Source organism: Muntiacus reevesi, chromosome 12, assembly GCF_963930625.1.
Source record: "Muntiacus reevesi chromosome 12, mMunRee1.1, whole genome shotgun sequence".
Taxonomy (NCBI): domain Eukaryota; kingdom Metazoa; phylum Chordata; class Mammalia; order Artiodactyla; family Cervidae; genus Muntiacus; species Muntiacus reevesi.
In genome coordinates, this window is record NC_089260.1 from 58474663 (window position 1) to 58495160 (window position 20498).

Genomic DNA, 20498 nt, shown 5'->3' on the forward strand with positions numbered 1-20498 from the left:
TAATTTTCTAAGGGGAAAATCTGTTCATTCGTTTAAATTCCTAGTGAAGAATTAGTGGTAATATTTTTGAAATATTATATATTTTTTTGCAGTACATATAAAATGTGCATTTCTGCTTTGTCCTTACAATTTTCATTGCATTCATGATTTAAATATTCTACTTTCATTAATGTCATGAGTTTGAAGTACAGTACATCAATTAGATATTGAGATTTTCTATAGGTATAGCTCAGTAATTTTTTAGAATTTTCAGCTTTTCTATGAGGTTTTTGCACATCCTGTAATACATAAGATCTGGCTTGGATGTCACATACTTCGAATACTTCCCCAAATTCAATCTTTCTGAAAGAGTTATATCATTTACAATGTGGTGCTTATCTCGCTGAAGGGCAGTTTCTTGAAAATGTTTTCCCTCACTAGACAGAGCACCTTAAAATAAACTCACAGCAGCCAGTACATCATCTAGAACACAGATATTAATGCATGTTTGTTGAATGAATAAGTGAATTAAAATAATAGAAATTGGTGAAAATGGCCTGCGGACCTAAAATACATTTAACATATTTCCCCTTTATTGGAAAAAGTTTTGATAATTTTTGAGAGATCCTCTAGACAAATGTGCTGGTGAGTCTCCTAACAGTGATGCCAGCCTCCCGCCAACAGGGCAGACGCTTCAAACAGGGGATAAGAGGCAGGTGCACCTGGACCAGGTTTGATGGACTTTCTGAGAACCTGAGCTTTGAAAACTATGGTTTTAATAATCAGGGTGTGTTCTAAGGAGCCTACTCAGGATCCATCCTTGTTCCCTATGAGACAGAGTGGCACAGTAGAAGTCCCAGCTTTTATTTTCAGTTTATATGTTTATATTATTGGTTTTATGTCCCTCTGCAACCTGACCCTCGGCACCCCATTTCCTGAAGTTTAAAGGAGGACGAGACCCGCAGGGTCACAGCTGCGGCCCATCAGCCTCGGGCACGGTGTCCAGGGTGCTCTCACTCCACGCTCAGCCAAACCTGCTCCCTGGTCAGATGTCCCCTCACCCGGTCGCCTCCGGTGGCCACGGTGTCTCTATGAAGCTGGTCTTTTACGGCTACAAAGATTAAACTCCGAGTTTGGAGAATGGAGCCAGGGCAGCAAAGGCTACAAGCTGCAGAAGTGAAATCCAAACCCAAATTCTCCGGCTTTCCAGACCTGCTTCTTCCGCTGCCCTTGGGAGGAAGGGCCCCTGGAGCACCTGGGTCATGGACACCCACTTCACAGGCACACGGCAGGCAGAGGCCTCTGGAAGCCCAAGAGGACGCGCTCCTAGAGATCACAGTGCAGGGCTGGGCTCAGGAAGCATCGTAACTCGGGGATTACACAATCACGTCCAACAATCTCCAGAGGCATTTCCCAACTCGGCTGGAGAAGCCCTGTTGGCCCCACTTCCTGCGGGGCCGCCTGGCAGGGCCCACTCCCCACCTCCCCACAGCTCCCCTGCGCCCTCCTGGGGCCACGAACCATTTCCTCTCCCGACCCCCACCCCGGCAAGCTGGAAGGCAGCTGGTCTTCATCCTCAGCCGTTAACACTTCATCTTCTGAAGGCCACTACGGCTCCCTCTCACACCCACACTCCTCACCCGGCTTTTATCTCCAGAGACAACAAGGCTTCCAAGGCAAACATCCTTTCTTTCACCACTAAAATGTGGACACTCCAGGGTAATGAGGCAATTATAATTGTGAAAAGTCGAAGGCTTCCCTGGCTGACATCCACTTCCAAGGAGTTGCTCCTAGTTTAGATACGGGAAGCTTTCTGATCAAAACTCACTTAAGAATAAGTGTCCTGTCATCACGGGGAGCAAGGATTCTCGAGTGAGACAGCTTTTCTCTCCTTCTTATCTCCCCACCAGGGGCAGTTGGAGAGCAGAAGGACTCCCCTCACCTGAGACAGACACACACAGAGGGAAAAATCCTCTCGTTTCATTTGCGTTGGTAGAAGTGAGTGTCCACAGTCACAGGGCCTGAGCTCTGGGCTGAGTGAGGGCCGGCCCCTCAGGCCTCCAGGAAGTAATCATTACCCTGTGGACGGCGTGCACGGAAAAAGCAGCGAGCCTGGCAGGCCTTCCGCCCTGGCCCCCAGCCAGACCCCAGACAATGAGCGATCAGCAGAGGAAACAGCCCCGCATCCCTGGCCTGGGACCCCAGAGAGGCCGGCAGGGTATTTATAGCCGTGAGTGGGAAGGCTGCTGCCAACAGGAGCCTGTGCACTGGTACAGTCTGTGCACTCGCTCACTGAGGTAGGTTGCTCTGCTTATGGTCCACTCGGCCAGTTGTTTGGGAGATGATCTGTGAGTTATCACTAACTAGTTTTCTTAGACAATGTCGGGAGACGGTCAGGATGGGGAGAAGGATGGATGACCTTCTCCCGGGGCTTGTTCTGGGCTGGAACTTGCCCCCACCCTTCCCAGTGAAGGACTTCTACTTCTGCAGAATCAGCAGGTAGCAAGAGCTGGTTCTACAAAGTGGGAAGAAAGACTCAGGCAAAGTGAAATAGCGAGACATTCTTCTAACAAAGACAACGAATGAGCATCATATTTCTCCTGAGTTCCAGCTTCTGCCTGTAGACGCTCAGATGAGCAGAGTCGGAACTCTCCTATGATGCATGAGTTTTGTATTCAGACTTGGCAGAAAGAACAGTGAAAGAGGCTAAGATCCTCACAGCCCCCACCTCTCAGATCTCCGTGAGCTGCAGTCATCCTGGGGTCTGGGGTGGGGCAGGGCCTGGGAGTCTGCATTTCTAGCTGGCTCCCAGGTGTTAGGCTGACCCTTGAACATCACCCCAGGGTGCCAGGCTGTGACCACACTCTGCTCCCAGCAGCCCCACCCACTCCCTATTCAAGCTGAGGGTGGTAAAGACAGGACCACACAGATGTCCAGTGAAGCAGCTCCTCTCTTCCGGGCCACCTGATGCAAAGCATCAACTCATTGGAAAAGACCCTGATGCTGGGAAAGATAGAGGGCAGGAGGAGAAAGGGGTAACAGAGGATGAGATGGTTGGATGGCATCACCGACTCAATGGTCTTGAGTTTTAGCAAACTCCGGGAGATAGTGAAGGACAGGGAAGACTGCCATGCTGCAGTCCATGGGGTTGCAAAGAGTCAGACACGACTTAATGACTGAATAGCAAAACACACACCAGCTGCTTCCACTCCCACTCCAAGACTGGGCCTTGCTCTCTGCAGAGAAGCTTAAATGTGATTTCAGCCCAAAGAGAGGAAACCACCCACACTGGCAAGGCTGATGGGGCGGGTCTGGCCTGGACCCCTCCCCTGGCCCTCAGGTGGGCTCCTACCTGAGTGCCGTGGGACTCCCCTAGGAATGCTCACAGGCAGCTTGGGGAGCAACTGCACAGGCTTCGCCTGCCCGATTACTTTGTGTCTTTTACAGACATTTGACATCCTGCCAAGTGGAAATTAGTTGATGTATTTTTTTTCTAGTTCCTAGGTTAGTTTTGCTATGTTGCTTTAATTTAATTATATATTACTTATTAATATTTACATAAAATTGCAAATGGGCACTCTTAGGAGAAAATGATTTTTTTCTGAACTGATGGCAAGTAATTCTTTTCTCCCATAATAGCCAATGTTAAATGTTAAATGTTTTTTTCCCCCATTATAGCCAAACTCATCCAAAATACAATAAAATGATGACAGACAATTAAACTAAGGATCATTTTACCCCCTAAGCCCATCATTGAGTAAGGAATATATAATAATAATCAGTTGATCCTTGAACAGCACAGGTTTGAATTGCAAGGGTCCATTTATAAATGGATTGTTTTCACCACACACTGTGGCACCTCAGAGTCCGTGACTGGTGGAATCCATAGACACTGGGGTCACCTGTAAAGTTATACACAGATTTTCATCTGTGGGCAGTTTGGCACCCCTCACCCCTACCTGTGTCATTCAAGGATCAGCTGTGTGTATAATGAAGGATTCCCTATTTCTTTTTTTTAAATTTCAAAGAGATTTTTTTTTTCTTAAGTCACATGTAAGGAACACGGAATCAGAATGGTTTTAGACGTTTCAATAATACTGGACATTTGAAGATAAAGGAAAAGTGACTTCAAAATCAAAAGAAAACTATCTCCAATCTAGAATTTTACATCCAGCCAAACAATCACAAATGAAGGTGCCATGAAGAGCATCTTCCATATGCAAGGGCTCAAAACATTATTCTATGCACCCTTTCACAGGAAGAAGTATTCTTTTGCACCTATTTCTTATATTAAGCACCATTTGAAGGATAAATTTCACACTATTGACCATATACTGATCACTTTGTGTTCTCTTATTTTATGGAGTAAATTTATTTTAAAACCATTTTTGTCAAAACAAAACAGAATACAGATCACCATGTCTTAAGCCTATAGGTCTAAAGGAAGTGAAGCAGTGAATTATAACTGGGCAAATTCAGCAGAAATTACCTGAAGGTAAGAACCAATGTCAGATCTGGGGGATGACACAGAAAAGAAAATGGTTACCCACTCCAGTATTCCTGTCTCAGGAATTCCACAGATAGAGGAACCTAGCGGGCTATAGTACGTGGGATTGCACACAACCATGTGACTTACACACACACACACACACGCACACAGTGCAAAATGCCATAAAACATCACGAGGTGCTGCACTGGCCTAGGGTGGGCATCTTTGTCAGGGTGGTCATCGACCAGGTCCAGTTAGTCTCGTCTTGCTTAACTCGAGCTTTGGGTGGTCGCTGGGAGGTCTACCTGCCACCTCTGACAGGGGAATAGATGCTGTGGCCTGAGCCAGGTGGAGGCAGTGAGGGCACTTGGGTGTTTGTGTGCCTGTGGAGCTTTGAGTTCCTGCCCTCCTCCTGGCTGTGCTTCAGGGCTTGCTCATCAGCTCTGGTCATCACTGCAAGTTATATGTGCTATAGATAAAAGCAACCTTCTGAGTCCAGGCCCAAAATGCACACTTGGTCTCCTCTGAAGCACACTGACCACAGTTCCCCCTCCTGTCTCCTGTGGAAAGAGAGGATGATGGCTGGACCTGCAGCAGCCCTAGGGGGACCAGAGGCCCTCCTAACTTCCATGTGTCCTGAAGACAGACACACAGACAGGTGAGAGGCCCAGTGGAGTATCTCCAGCATCAGGGGCAAGATGGATGGAGAAGAAGGGGTCCCAGGGCCATGGAGAAAACAGCTGCTTAGTGGCTCTCGGATTTGAAATCATGAAATCATGGGAAGATCCCCTGGAGGAGTAAATGGCAACCCACTCCAATATTCTTGCCTGGGAAATCCCATGAACGGAAGAGCCTGGCAGGCTGTAGTCCATGGGGTCACCAAGAGTCAGATACGACTTAGTGACTAAGCACAGAATCAGCAAAAGACTGGTGGAAACATGCATTATCCCCCGAATTCGGAATTAGAAGGTTGGCAGGGGACCGAAAGTCCTGCATGTCTCCCAAGCTCCCAAATAAGGCTGATACAGCTGGTCGGGGTCAGGAGGAGAGGGGGATAGAGGCTGAGCCCCTGCAGTTCGTGATGGGATGAGAGTTAGGACTTATGCACAAATTTAGGATTGTTCTCTTGCTCACTCCAGTTCATCGCACTCCACTGCTAGCCGAGCAAGCCTGGTCCTAGGCTCTCGATGGAAGGAACTGTTAGAGCAGACCATCCCCCCAGTGAAAGAATGGAAAAGGAAACAGCACACACTTGTTCTGAACGATTCCAAATTCTTTACAAATTTCTTTATAGCACAACAACTTTCAGAAAGTTTGAAATTCAGCTGAAAAGTACATTATATATATGCTGTATTTAAGTATACTATATTTTAATATAGTATACATTATATAGTATAATAGATATTAAGCTGCAATTAAGCTGATATGGTATAAAATTCAGGTTGGTGGGGGTGGAGCTTCTTAGCACAATAAGAACAACTTTACAGGACAAAAGAGAAAGAAAATGATAGAGGCCCTAGCTACAAAGATTTCTTTGTAGCATAATAAATGAAACTGAGTGAGAATCCAGGCGTTTGGCTCATATGCAACAATTTTAAAGTCATTTTTTTGCGTTTGTAAGCTAGCCTGAATGGGCCCGTCTGCCGTGATTGGGCTTCCACTGTGGGACGAATGCTGATCAGAAAAGGATTTCCCTCCATGAACCCAGCCAGACAAGCTCTTCTTGGATTCTGTGCTTTCAACCAAAGACGTAAAAGGGTCTTTGTATTACTGCTTTCCTGAGGCAATAAAAAGGCAATAAAAAAGAATTAGGAGAAAAGACGATTTTGAAATGTAACTTTTAGGTTTTTTACAATTTAGGAAAATCTGGAGGCCTTCAGGATGGGGCCGCTGCCAGGGTGCTGGCTGGACCCAGGACGGGAGCGTCCTCCCCGGGGCGCCAGCCTGGTCCTCTACTCCTGCCAACACGAAAGAGCCCAGGTACCTTTCCAGGGAGGTGTCCTGATCGACCTTACAGGCAGCCAGTCTCCTTTTTCAACTTCAGATCTTTAACAAGGAAGGGGCAGCATTTTCATTTATCCTGCCAAACTGCCATCCTGCAACACAAACATCAGTGACATGACTTTTTAAAGGAACCAATGGCCGCAGCTCCGTCGTAACCTAGGCAGTTCTGGTCTGTGGTGCTAGCATAGAGGCATGCAGGGCTCTGTGGCCCTGGCTGACCCGGCTCCACGCCCAACCCAAGTCGGCCTAGTCCTCCCCTCCCTCAGCCGCAGTGAGGACGGTTCTTGACTCTGGGTGGGTGAGGAGTGCGGGCCACAGTGTCTCACACAGCAGGGATCAGCACACTTTTTTCTTCAAGTCCAACCTGGTTTTCAATCTACAGAAACAAGTTCTCAGGAGAAAGCTGAAGACGTAGTTTTTCTCCAATGAGAAAGTGATTCTATTCTTTTCTGTTAGAAAGAGATGCTCCCTCCCGCTCAGCAGCCTTCCTTCCCTGCTCTTGGCAGTTAATAAGAGCACCTGAGATGGGTGTGATGTGAGCGTTTACCGTGCGGTCATCACAGGTCAGAATCTGCCCCCAGCAGCCCACGAGCTCTCTCACCCAGAACAATGCAAGAAGCTGAGAAGTCAGAAGGATGTTTCTCAGACTCACAAACCATAAAAATACACCAAAAGCTCTCCATCCAATGAGTTTGTCAAGAACTTTGAAAAGTTTTCACCTTCTGTATAATGAGTTTATATAAAGTGCACACTTAAATGAAAGTATCTCACTTCTGAAATCAGAGAAGAAACACTTTGAAAAGTTCAGGACAGATGCTTCATATCCCATGCTATGACCAAGTTTCCTCTCTGTGTTCCATACCTGCTATCTGGGTCTATATCAACGATAAAGTGATCTCTAAAACCAAAGTAATTTTCATTCCATCAGGAGGATTGAAATGATGTGCAGGAGAGAAGTATCTTGAAGCAAAGTTGAGTAAGGAAGGTTAGAAATAGATGTCTCACTTATCTTTTTCATGAATGTGTGAATTCCACACCCCCAACTGGATGTTGCACAAGGGCAGCAAGTGAGCAGGACACCCCGACCCTTCAGTTGGAAATGAGGCCAGTGTGTGGCTGTCATGGCACCCATGATGACCCCACAAGACCAGAAAGTCGCCAGCAAACCCACTCCAGGAGAAGGCAGGGATGGGGGCTGGACCCCTGCTTTCCTGAGATGGACGACAGGTCCCCCACAGACCATGGGCTTTACCCCAAGCTTCTCTCTGCCCTTCACCAGTGTAGTTGAGCTGAACGAAGGAAGCAAAGCCATGTGGAGTTGATGGATGATCCTCCTTGGTGTCCTTTTTGGTTTTTTTCCTAGAAGCTAACCTGTTTAGTCCAGTGAACTGCCAACCACCAATCCTTATTGCTCACAAAAGAAAAGACAGACAACATGACTCACACCTATTCAGGTCTCTGTTTTACTCTCTTTCCTGTAAAAAGTTAAAAATAAAGAAAATAATATGAACTATATATACATATATGGAATCACTTCACTACACAGTAGAAATTAAAGCAATATTGTAAATCAACTATTGAAAGTTGAAACTAAAGTTAGCTGCTCAGTCTTGTCCTACTCTTTGTGACCCCCATGGACTCTTCTGTCCATGGAAATCTCCAGGCAAGAATACTGTGTGGGTAGCCATTCACTTCTCCAGAGATCTTCTGGGCTCAAGGATCAAATCCTGGCTTCCTGCATTGGCAGGTGGATTCTTTATCATCTGAACCACCAGGAAAGCTCAGATCAACTATACTTCAATAAAATAAATTTTTAAAAATAAGTAAAAAATAAAATGAAACTATTCCTGGCTTTGAGATTGAGATTGCCAATGCTCAACATTATCAATTGTTGTTGTTGTCATTGTTCAGTCATGAATTCATGTCTCTTTGTGACCCCATGGACTGCAGCACGCCTGGCTTCCCTGTCCTTCGCTATCTCCTAGAGTTTACTCAAACTCATGTCCATTTAGTCAATGATGGTATCCAACCACCTCATCCTCTGTCACCCACTTCTCCTCTGGCCCTCAATCTTTCCCAAAAATTGTGAATCCCACCAAGCACAACGCAGTGGGATTCAAACCCCAGCTGAATCCATAGAAGACATCAGATGAAAGAAAAACTCAGTAACTATATCAGCACATCAGTACTGTTTCTTGTTGGCCAAATGGACTTTTCATATCCAGTAACCACAGGACCATATTTCATCAAAGAATAAGTAAACAGTCAGCAGACTCTGAAGCTGTGAGGAACTGCTGTTGAATTCATTTGCCATCACTTGTAACTTTTACTAAATAAAGGGATCCAGAAAAATGACATTTCTTCCACAAAAACACCACAGCCAATTCATCAGTTGTATTGGATAGTTTCCTGATGGGCTATTTATGTTCTGATTGGTGTTCTCAGGTGGTAAAGAATCCTGCTGCAATTCAGGTAAACCAGGGTTCAACTCCTGGGTCAGAAAGATCCCCTGGAGAAGGGTATGGCAATTCTCCAGCATTCTTGACTGAGAATCCCATGAACAAAGGAGCCTGGCAGGCTACAGTCCAAGGGCCACAAAGAGTTGGACAAGATTTAGTGACTAACACAGGGAGAAAGATTAGGAGACCCTGTACCCTAACATCAATGAGTCAGAAAATCCAGAAAATGTCTGCACTGGGGGTTGTATAGGGATGTTCAAATAATTCTGACCCAAATGTGGATCTCTCTACGTGGGAATACCTAATACAGCTGTGGCTTTAGGCTCCTGCCTGATGAACCAGGAAAATTAGTATGAAAGCAGTGCCAACCCACTGGCCCGACTCCAGGGAAAAACGAGTTTACTGGGTGAGAGATTGAGTCTTTGCTGTGCTTCCATGGACGTAGCCCACCCTCCTCACATTCGGGTGAAGGGCGGCAGAGAGCTTTCCCGTCTTCCTCTGATAGAGCAAAACGTAGTCATGAACACAAATGTGTTTTCTCAGCCCAGCACACCAAAGGCAACATCTGAACAAGCTAAGATGAGACCCAAACCTATAGGCTTTTATTGATTCTTAGTAAATATGTGATTGAGTTTATCTTCCTGTGCACTCCAGAAATGTTGAACAGCTGGTAGTTGCCTAAACAAGCTAAAACTGCAGGACCTCGCACCCCGCCCACCCCTGGCACCCCTTCTCCCCTGGGTCTGTCCGGCTGACTCCTACAGGATCTTGGAACCTCAGTTCAAGTCCTGCCTCCTGCAAGGAGCTCCCTCCCACTCTCCCAGACCTGCCCCTGGTTCTTACCCACGCACAGGGTCATTCACGTGACAGCTGTTGCCTCTGTGCCCATCTCCTCTCTGGATGGTGAATTCTTTAAGGGTCGACACTGTAATCACATTTTTATCTCCCAGCAGCCTGGGCCTAAGAGATGAGCAGGAAGTTTTTACTGAATGAAGGATTTTTATCGCAAGACAGACGTCATTTGGTGATTGTGGGAATAACTTATCGTAAGCCCTGAACGGTACTCTGAGACACCTTGCAGCTGAAACAGCGCAGAGCACAGACACGCGTCAATGTATAATCAACAGCCGTCTCCCCGTGCAGCAGCGAAGCCAGCTGTCGAGACGGGTGCATTTTCTGAACCCTCATGCTCCAGCCACCATTTCCACATCTCCCCCCACTGATGAATTCATCATGATTAAACAACAGCAAGTGACTCTCACAGAAGTTGTGTTTCCTCCACTGTGCGCCTGCCCTGTCTCTCTGTCCGTCCGCTCTCTCTCTCTCTCTCCCCCATGGATGCTGCAGGCTGCAGCCATATATGGCTTTTCCTATGATGTGAGCTCTCGACGTCTCCCCAGGTCGCCTCCCTGGCTTTGTGGTCTGGGAAACCAGCTCTGGGGATGATTCACCCACCACTAGATGGTCTGGATTGTTTAAGGCGCTTTCATGCACTTCATGGTTCTTCAAAGAAGGCAGCTGCTCAGTGTCTAGTCTGACTACATCCAGGAAGAAACAGCGTGTCTCCCCTCAAATCCTCTTTACTTGTGCACAGATTAAGTCACTATCTGCACTTCTGGGTGTGTGAGAGTGTGAGTTTGTGTGTGTTACAGAAGCATGGTCACTGTGAGAAGTCTCTCAGACTAGACGCCTCAATGCAATACTCGTCTTTGAAAATCCCCATTTGGAACATTAGAAACATCTGGAGAAACCACATTTCCATGTTGAAATAGAGATAAGTTGTCGTTCCTGCTGCTCATTTTGAATGTACCCCATAGCCTGATGAGAGCATTTGCCCAGAGCAAGTTATAGAGTAAAAAGTGAAAAAGAAAAAAAATTAAGGAAAAGTAAAGATGTTAGATGGTAAAGAATCTGCCTGCAATGCAGGAGACCCAGGTTCAATCCCTGGGTCAGGAAGATTCCCCAGAGAAAGGAATGGCAACCCAATCCAGTATTCTTGCCTGGAGAATCCCATGGCCAGAGGAACCTGATGGGCTACAGTCCATGGGGTCACACAGAGTCAGACAGGACTGAGTAACCAACACAAAGAAAAAGAACAGATCTTTCTAGCATGAGTTTTCTTAACCACCCCTCCCACCAAGCCCAGGGAGTGGACTTCTAGGGGCATTCAGGCCAGGCGGATGGTCAGGACCAGGGCAGGCAGAGGTCCTGGGAGGCACACTGACCTGACCTTATTGGTTTTCCTTGTGCTAAATTCAACTAATAATTTAGATCTATGCCTACGATGGGCTTCCCTGGTAGCTCAGACAGTAAAGAGTCTGCCTGCAATGCAGCAGACTGGGTTCAATCCTTGAGCCGGGAAGATCTTCTGGAGAAGGAAATGGCAATCCACTCCAGTATTCTTGCTGGAAAATCCCACGGATGGAGGAGCCTGGCAGGCCACAGTCCACGGGGTCTCAACCAGTTGGACACGACTGAGAGACTAACACACACATGCTTACTAATGTGTATATTTGGTCTGGAAATTTAGCATAATGTAAAATTAACACAAGGTTTCAGGCTGATGTTCTAATTTCACACTTGATTGCCTCCTCAGGCCTGTGATTAAATGTCACCATGCTCCATATGCCCTCCTTGTTGGGAGAGAGCAATGCATTTGTGCAGAATGCATCTGCCTGGAGCAGGCATTGGCCCGTGGCTCCCATGCCTACCGGTGCCCCTCACAGGGAATCAAGCACCCTGGGCTCTGCCCAGGATGGATTGGTGCCCAGCTAACGACCTCCCCAGAGCACTGACCCCCAATCACCAGAGCGACCTTCTGTCCCACTGCCTCGGTCATCTGCTAAGAGGGCATCCTTTCATTCCCTGTGGTTCTAACGCACTTGTGGGAAAAAATATCAGACGATGTTGGCTTTGGGATTTCATACTGGAGTCTGAATCTGTGGTTTCATTCCAAAAATACCATAAGAAAGTCTGAGGAGCAGCAAAGCCGGGGGAAAAAATAGCTGACATTGAGATTCAGTCCTGAGCATCCACAAATATTTCTAGAATCTTTTTTTTTTTTTTTTTTTTTTTTTGGGTCAAGCAAACCTTTCTTCAAAGAAAAGCTTAGTCATTGAGGAGCCAGCTGTGTGAGAAGCAAGTGAGAAAGGGCTTCCTTGAAGCAGGACAGATCCCGCCTGGTCTTCTTTCCAGGCTCCCCCTTGCCCCGGGCCGCCCCAGAGCTCACTGGGCAAGACTGATACAAGCTCCTCGTCCCCAAAGTGTGCTCTGGGAAGTAGGCCCCTTCAGATGCTTCTCAAAGACTCCTCTGGTCCCAGGCCCATCGATGCTGTAGATCTTCTCACAGTGTCTTTGTGGTATTGGACAGCAGTTCTCACACTGGAGAGCAGGACATGCCAGGGCCTCTCTGGGTCACAGTCACTCCCAGATGAGCTGTCCTGCAGTCTGCCAGTCACCACACTCCCCACGAAAAAGGGAGAACAACCCCCAACTATCTGATCATTGCCTGCATGAAGAGGGTGTGAGGGGGAGTAGCCCGGGGTCCAGTGAGGCGGGGGAGGGCAAGGAGCCCATGTACATTTACGTTGGGTCATTTCCAACGATGAGGTCAGTCAGAGTAAACGTGGTACCCGCGCTCTCTGCCAACCAGCAATCCAGCGCAAAAGCTCCGCTGACATCCTGCCATCACCTCCCGCATCCCTCGGCAGAGTGACGGAGCACAGCAATGGCAGGGCGGGTGTCTCCTCCCCGCTGGGAAAAAATACCTTTCAAATGAATCTGAATATTCACCCCCAGTCTATTTCTAGCTCTGTAATGGCTTCCACTTCCTTGCAAACATGTGCACTTTAATGGTTTCTGAAAACAGACACAAAGAACAAGGAATGGGAAGAAAACACGAGACTGTGTCTCACGGTTCACACAGGTCGTCCTAAATCTATGAATGATGTGATATCCAGGCTGTCGAATAGATCGACTGTTTTTTGTTTTTTGTGTGAGTGCTCCATTTTTTTTTTCGTTTTCTGAAGGAATGGGTGAAATGCTTTGGGTAAACAGGTAAACCAAGAGATGATTCTGAGCCCAGACCTCAGCCATCCACTGCCCCCATCCTGATGGGTTTCGACCCTCCTGAAATTTTCCATTCGACTTGGGTGGCTGGCTTCACATGTTTCCTGAACCACCTCTGCACCCCGTGGGGTTTGGGACACCACCAAAGACAGGAGTGAGCGGCCACCTGCCTGCGGTCTCCAGGCTCCTGGCTGCCGGGCCACATGAAGCTGGGGGCAGCGAGCCGGGGGCCAGGCTGGAGGAGGGAGAGACCTGCACCGGGAAATAGTCAAAGGAAAAGTAATTTCACACCAAGGCTGGTCCTCAGGTATAGATGGAGAATCCTTACTGAACCTCTGCTTTTCACATTAGGCTTTCATTTGTTAGAAGGTGAAAGACAAAGAAATAATCTCAGTATATCTATGTATCTACAAGAAGTTTGATAGCATTTTCGCACTAGAAATAAACTGGTGGGGATTCAGATTCACTTGAGAAATATTTCTTTACCCTCTAAAAAAGACGAAGTCAGAAATAAACCTGCTAAAATCCTAGTTGTAAAAGCAAATAAAAAGAGGCTCACACGGGGCCTTTATGATCACAGCCGCAGACCTAAGTGTAAAAGGGAGTGTCCACCCTTTCTGGGGGGGTTCCCAGGTGGTGCTAGTGGTAAAAGAACCTGCCTGCCAATGTAGGAAATATAAGAGATGTGGTTTTGATCCCTGGGTTGGGAAGATTCCCTGGAGGAGGGCATGGCAACCCACTCCAGTATTCTTGCCTGGAGGATCCCATGGACAGAGGAGCCTGGAGGGCTACAGTCCATGGGATGGCAAAGAGTCGTACATGACTGAGGCAGCTTAGCACACACACACACACTCCTTCTGGGAGGTGATTTTCCAAACCTAAATTCTATCTTGAGAAAAGTGCTCAGAAGTGAATGAGCACTACCATGCAACTACCTGCTGTTACGACCCTGAGAAATTTAAAATACGTTTTCCGAAGATTCCAGTTGTCATCAGCGTTTTTGCAGGATCTCTGTTCTTCCACACTAACAAGGGTCTTCTAGGAAACTGTTAGTCATGGAATCACATTGGACAGCTGACCATGACCCCTGTTCATGGGACATGGGAGGGCAGCTCCTTTGTGATCCTGAAAGGTGCCTGGACAAGGCTGAGGTTGTCTAAGGAGGCGCCCTGAATCATGAGGATGCCCAGGAGGGCAAAACTCAACTTCGGGGGTGAATCCGCTCTCCTATCCAAATTCTAATTCTGAGAAAACACTTCAGGAGCTTCTCAAAACTTTCAAGCAGCATGATTTTCACCAGCGGTCAAGGCTCTGGGGCTGCCATGCGTTTAATTTATCACCTTCAGAGCGAGCTCTGCACACAACACGCATTACTGGACACTGCAAGGAGATGCACCGGCACCCGGGAAGCCTTCTTGCACAGGTCAGTGTCCACGTGGAGTCCCACGTGACGAGGGATAACTCACAAATCCCACAAAACCACAGCACCTCAAAATGCAATGCTGTGACAACAGAATTTGTCTCTGTGAATGGTTACCTTCATTTTCTACAGAAGTAGACCGTGTGTCCATCCTCACATTTTTGCCCTAAATTTAGCACACCATTTATCTGTAGAAAGATTCTCCAGCACATATCTGCCTTTATTCTTTATATTGTGCATTTTTCAGTGTAAATGCTTGCAAGATCACTATCTAGTAATGGCATTCCTTTGCAGAGCCCAGAAGATAGCGGGCCTGTCCTTATCCTTCTCTTCTCATCTAATATTGAATTACACATCTCAGGGAACCTGTCCACTGACCACAAGCAAGAACAAGGTGCTGGGATGAGGTGAGGCCAGTGCCTTTGTACATGGGACATGACCGTCCTCAGGACGCACCTTCGCAGGGGGACAGCTGATGGTGGATCCACGACCTCAGAGACCCCTGACCCTGGTCCCATTCCCACGTCAACCTGCTGTGTGCACTGGGGCTCATGTCCTCCTGTCCCGCATGCTTACTCAACACATACATGTCAACTGGTTACATCATAATAAAGAATCAATAAGTGTGCTGACTGTCAAATTATTCAAGTAATTTAACAGTATCACTTGTTTTATCCTCATGAAATCTTCAGACAGGAAGCTGTGATTCTTCCCATTATTCGGGGACGGGGAGAACAGCACAGACCAAATCACCTGCATGTCACAGAGCAGGACCCTGGCTCCACGCATGACCCCAGGCTGCCCCCAAGGCAGTAGAGCCTGGAGATGCAGCCGAGAAAGCTGAGTGCACAGCCTGCTATCTGGAACCCCCACTTGCTACCTGGACCCCCAAGGAAAACGGAGGCCATCCAGGGTCAAGGTCTACCCTGATCTCCCTCCTCCAGTCCTGGCCACATCCAGGGACCTCCTCCAACCGGGTTTGCAAGCTTAATTTGGAAAGAATTTGATAAATCTGACAATACATATGTGTTAATGATATGTGTTTCTGTTAAAAAGTGAAAGTGTTAGTTGCTCAGTTATGTCTGACTCTTTGTGACCCCATGGACTGTAGTCTGCCAGGCTTCTCCATCCATGGGATTCTCTAGGCAAGACTACTGGATTTTCCCTACCCAGGGATTGAACCCAGGTCTCCTGAATTGCAGGCAGATTCTTTACCATCTGAACCCTGGTTTACCCTTGACTATCTGAACCAGGGAAACCCTGGTTTAAGTTTCTCTTAAACAAGTCACCAAAAGAAAGGCCTCTGGCTGGGTCCAAAGCCAGGATGCACGTCCTGAGCTTCTGGGGAAGTCAGACACACAGAAGAGGCCGTGGAGAAGCCAGCCCCTCCACTGCTGCCCACAGCCCTGCCCCCAGACTGGTCTGAATCCAGCCATCCCTGAGGCTGGGCAGGGCAGCAGCATCAGGCTGCTGGGAGACATTTTTCTCTGCTGAGAAAATCCCCACCATCCCTGCAAAGGGCCACCAAACTCTCCTGCCACTCATTAGCTGCTCTGACGGGGTGGAGAAAAGCGCAGGACACCTTCCCAGCCAGCAGGTGCCTGATGCCGGCTTCCTCCCCTCTGCCATGTCTGAGGGCTCTGGTCACAGGCACTGACCACAACCAGACTGGTCCACCTCTTGCCACCCACTTTCCCCTCCCCTCCATGACTCAGCCGGGGCATCACCACTTGGCATTTTCCTCCACTGGCCTCTTGCCCCCAGGATAGGGCCTTTGCCATGTTATCCATCTGAACAAGAGTTTACTTGAGAAGAAGGTCAGGTTCAAGATGGAGAGAAAGATCGATCTGTGATGAGTTATCGGTTTGCTTATCCAGTGTCTCATAAAGTGTGCTTGGCTGGTCTAGGGAATTGGGCTCTAGGACTCTACAATTATAATCTAGAAACTTGTGGTTATCATCCAAAAACATATGGTACCAGTTATAAAAACGTCTTCGTCATAGTGAAATTTTGACTTGAAAGATATATTCATAGGATAAAAATTTACTTTCTAAAGTAAGTTACTCTCAAATTAATTTTTAAGTAATTAGGGCTAGATCCTGAGGGGCGGGGGTCTGCACATCATGGGTTGCTCACATTTTTTCTTTAAAAGAAAAAACTTGGATATTATCCAAGTTTCAAAAAATATTAGAACATGAAGTCTGATCTTAACGATGTAAACTGCATTCACAGAAAAAAACTGAAGGAAACACAATAAAGAGTGAACACTGGATATTTCCAAAGGGAGCCATGGATAATTTGTTATTTCCATGCTGTAAAATCTGTAGGCTTCACCTTTATCTTAGAAAGAGAAGAGTAACTTTTAAAAATATATCAACTCTGTGTAAACACAATTATAAACAACATTCAAAATTTAGCAATCAAGTTGCCAAGCAAAAACCTAAAAGGACTTTCTATTAATGGGAAAAAATTTAAGAAATTGTTATTTGGGAGGTTTCTAAAGTTCCTTGATTTATATTTTCCTGCAAAGGCGTGTAGGTCTGACATTGTTCATGTTGGAGAATTTTCTCAGAATACATATTGGATTACTCAGGAGATGATGCAGAAAAAACCATAGTATGGAGTGCATCATATGCTGTAGCTGACAAACCGTGTTCCAGAGCTCAGGGACAATGACCAGGGCGGGGGAAGAAGAGGACGAGCAGGTGGGGACACACAGGAAATAAAATGGGCTGTGTGCTGAAAATCCTTGAAGCTACATGTTGGGAAAATTGGGTTCGTGATACTGCTTACTTTAGTATGTGATCGAAATTTTCTATAATAACTGTTTAAAAAATAAAAGCACAAAACTAGTCACTCAGTGAGATGCTATTCTCCACCCCTCAAAATGGCTATCAAAAGATCAATATCACCAGCAATGGTCCAGACATGGAGCCCTGAGAATGCTTGAACAAAACAAATCTGATTAGGAGAAAAAGGCTCTTTGGAGTGAAGCCGGCATTTTCATACACGGATTGGGTAGAAACTTCAGAGGTTTATTATCTATGCCACAGCCTAAATCTTTTCCTGCTTGGACAAACATTCGTGTTTAAGTGACGTGTACGTATATTTGGAGATGATACTCATGTGTGTCTGCGAGTGAGCGTGCTCATGTAAAACTGACAACACAAAATTCACATCCTCCCATCCTTTCTAGATGTGATTCACTTGCTTCAATCACAAGCAATATCAGACTAGCCCAAAACTCGCGATGAGCATGCAACTGTGATGTCTTAATAATTATGACCTAAAGAACACAAACCCTTGTTAACACAGTATACACATCATAGACATTCACATATACATGTATCCCCTGGAAAGTGTTAGTCGCTCAGTCATGTCTGACTCTTTGTGACCCCAGGAACTGTAGTCTACCAGGCTCCTCTGTCCATGAATTCTCCAGGCAAGAATACTGGAGTGGGTTGCCATTTCCTTCTCCAGGGGATCTTCCCCACTCAGGGATCAAACCTGTGTCTCCCGCATTATAGGCAGACTCTTTACCAACTGAGCCACCAGGGAAAATGCAGATCTCTATATTAACTTATCACTTAGTACCTGCATACATAGAAAGAGTCCATATGACCCAATGCTGAGCGTTGGATGTTTCCAATTTTTTTTTAGTTCATTTACTTAACATGTAATAAAGTCACCAGCACTGTACTGAATGTGTTTTCTATTTAAAAAATAGAAAGAGATATTTAAGACATAAAGGAGAAGGAGTCCAAGGCTGAATTATGATAATTCTAAAGTTCTGGTATAATTATGGTGCATTATGATCATTCAGACCTGACAATTTATACTGAACTATCATGTTATAATGAAGTATTCTTTGAGCTCAGTAATTATGACCTTTTTTCTAATTTTCCAACATTTTATATACAGGTTTTATTTTCATAATTTTACAAATGTGCATATAAGCACTAGGATGTTATCTTTAAAACACAAGTTGAAATAAAGCACAGAAGAGTAAAAACATAGGCATGGATATGGATACAGATGGAAATGTAGCTACAGAGATAGATCAGGATGTAGACAGAATATGGTTACGAATGCAGATGTAGGTGTGGGTATGAGGTGAAGATGAGGACGGAGGGAGACACAGAGGGAGACCGAGTCAGGGAAGGACAGACTGGAAGCCCAGGTGACCACTGCCTAGGTCCAGTCCCTAGCAGAGCAGAGAGCCCAGAAGCTCCTCCTGCAATTTTTCCAATCATGACAACCCCCCTTCTCACCAAAAGGAGCCGCAGTGAGGGTTTATGCCACCAGTTTGTTTGCCTGGCTTGTTACTGTGTATAAATAGAACCACACTGTATACGTTCTCTGGTGTGCACTGCCTTCCTTGTTTCAACATTCTGTCTGTGATTCACCCCGCTGCTGAACGGAGCTATTGTTCACTCTAGGTCCAGGCCTGCAGATCTCACAAGAAACAAACCCATTTTGCTGAAACGGACATTTGAGTTATTTCCGATCAGGAGCTACTATTATTACAAATGCCACTGAACAATCTTGAAGGAAGTTCTTGCTGCTCTGTGTACGCATGTCTTGGGGTGTATACATGAAGGAGAGGATTTTTTATAGGGAATACCAAACTTCCCCCAAAGTGGTCCTTATTAAAAGAAAGACACTGAGACCTAGGGTTTGTGGACCCAAGTGAACCAGGACTCTCATTTGAGAAGTTATTTAGATTACTAATTTGACAATTACTTAAGAAAAAGATTCTACTTTGTGAATATTTTTCCCACTGAAATGTGTCACTGTGAAAGAGAAGTCCTTGTACTGTCTCAGTGTGGACATGACTGAATTCTCTGTTACACTCTGAGCCCCTGGAGTTTTCTAACAGGGCGAACGATGCCTTCGGGCAAGCTTTCCTCTCTAGAGACTCAGAGAAATACAGAAAACCATGTGAGATGGTGCTGCAGCCGTGGTAATGAGATTGCATTTATGTCTACGCATCCTTTAAACTGGCAGTTTGGGAAAACTTGGGCATTGACAAGAAGAGGAGACCCTCGATTAAATGAGGAGGGTGCCTTCTGCCCAGGGAGGCTGGGAAGTTCCCACAGCCCCGCTCAGTCTCCCTGCCCCCACGCGGTCCTCCAAACATAGAGCTAACCCAAGACTCCACCAGAGGAAACCCCCTGTGGCTTCCCTTTCATAAGGTCTGTGTCTGAGTACCTGTCCCCAGCTTGCAAGACCTCCGCAATTCATGTCTAGACTGTGTGGCCAAGGCTGTTTCAACACAAACTTTCTGCACGAAATGCCCCCTGCCCGACACACTCCCAAGTGAGTTACAAATACTAACTCACTTATCCTCATATCAGCCTAGCTGGTGGGCACCATCGTTCACACACACCGCTTGTAAATGAGGAAACTGAAGGACAAGGAGGAAGACATCTCTGGTCACAGGCAAGGGAGGTATCCCAGTCTGTCCAACTTGGGGCAGGCTTGACCCACTGTCCGTGCCCCCAAAACTGCCCCCGCCTCCCAGCTTCCCCAGCCCTCTTCATCCTGAGAGGCCAGGTGTTTCCCCCATCATCCTCACACCCTCTATGTTCCACCTGTGATTCTCTTTGGGCCACCTCTGAACTTTATCTCTTTTAAAACTTGGATATTTTAATTAAATTATTATTTTTCATGTGTGTCCTCTACTAGAGTGAGAATTTATTGAGAGTTAAGTCCGTGCATGGTAGGGCTGAGCTCTGTCATCTGGAACACGACCTTGTTTTTCCTGCCTCTTTAGGAAGGGCTTCCCAGGTGCCTCAGATGGTAAAGAAATTGCTTGCACTGCAGGAGACTTTGAGTTTGATCCCCGGGTCAGGAAGATCCCCTGGAGGAGGAAATGACAATCCACTCCAGTATTCTTGCCTGAGAAATCCCATGGACAGAGGAGCCTGCAGGTTATAGTCCATGGGGTTGCAAAGAGTCAGTCAGTCCCAACTGAGCACGCACGCCTCTTTGGAAAAGGAGAGAGAACTTGCTTTCCTAGGAAACTCCCCACCCATAAGACACATGCCTCCTCGTGATCCACAGTGCCATGTCTGAG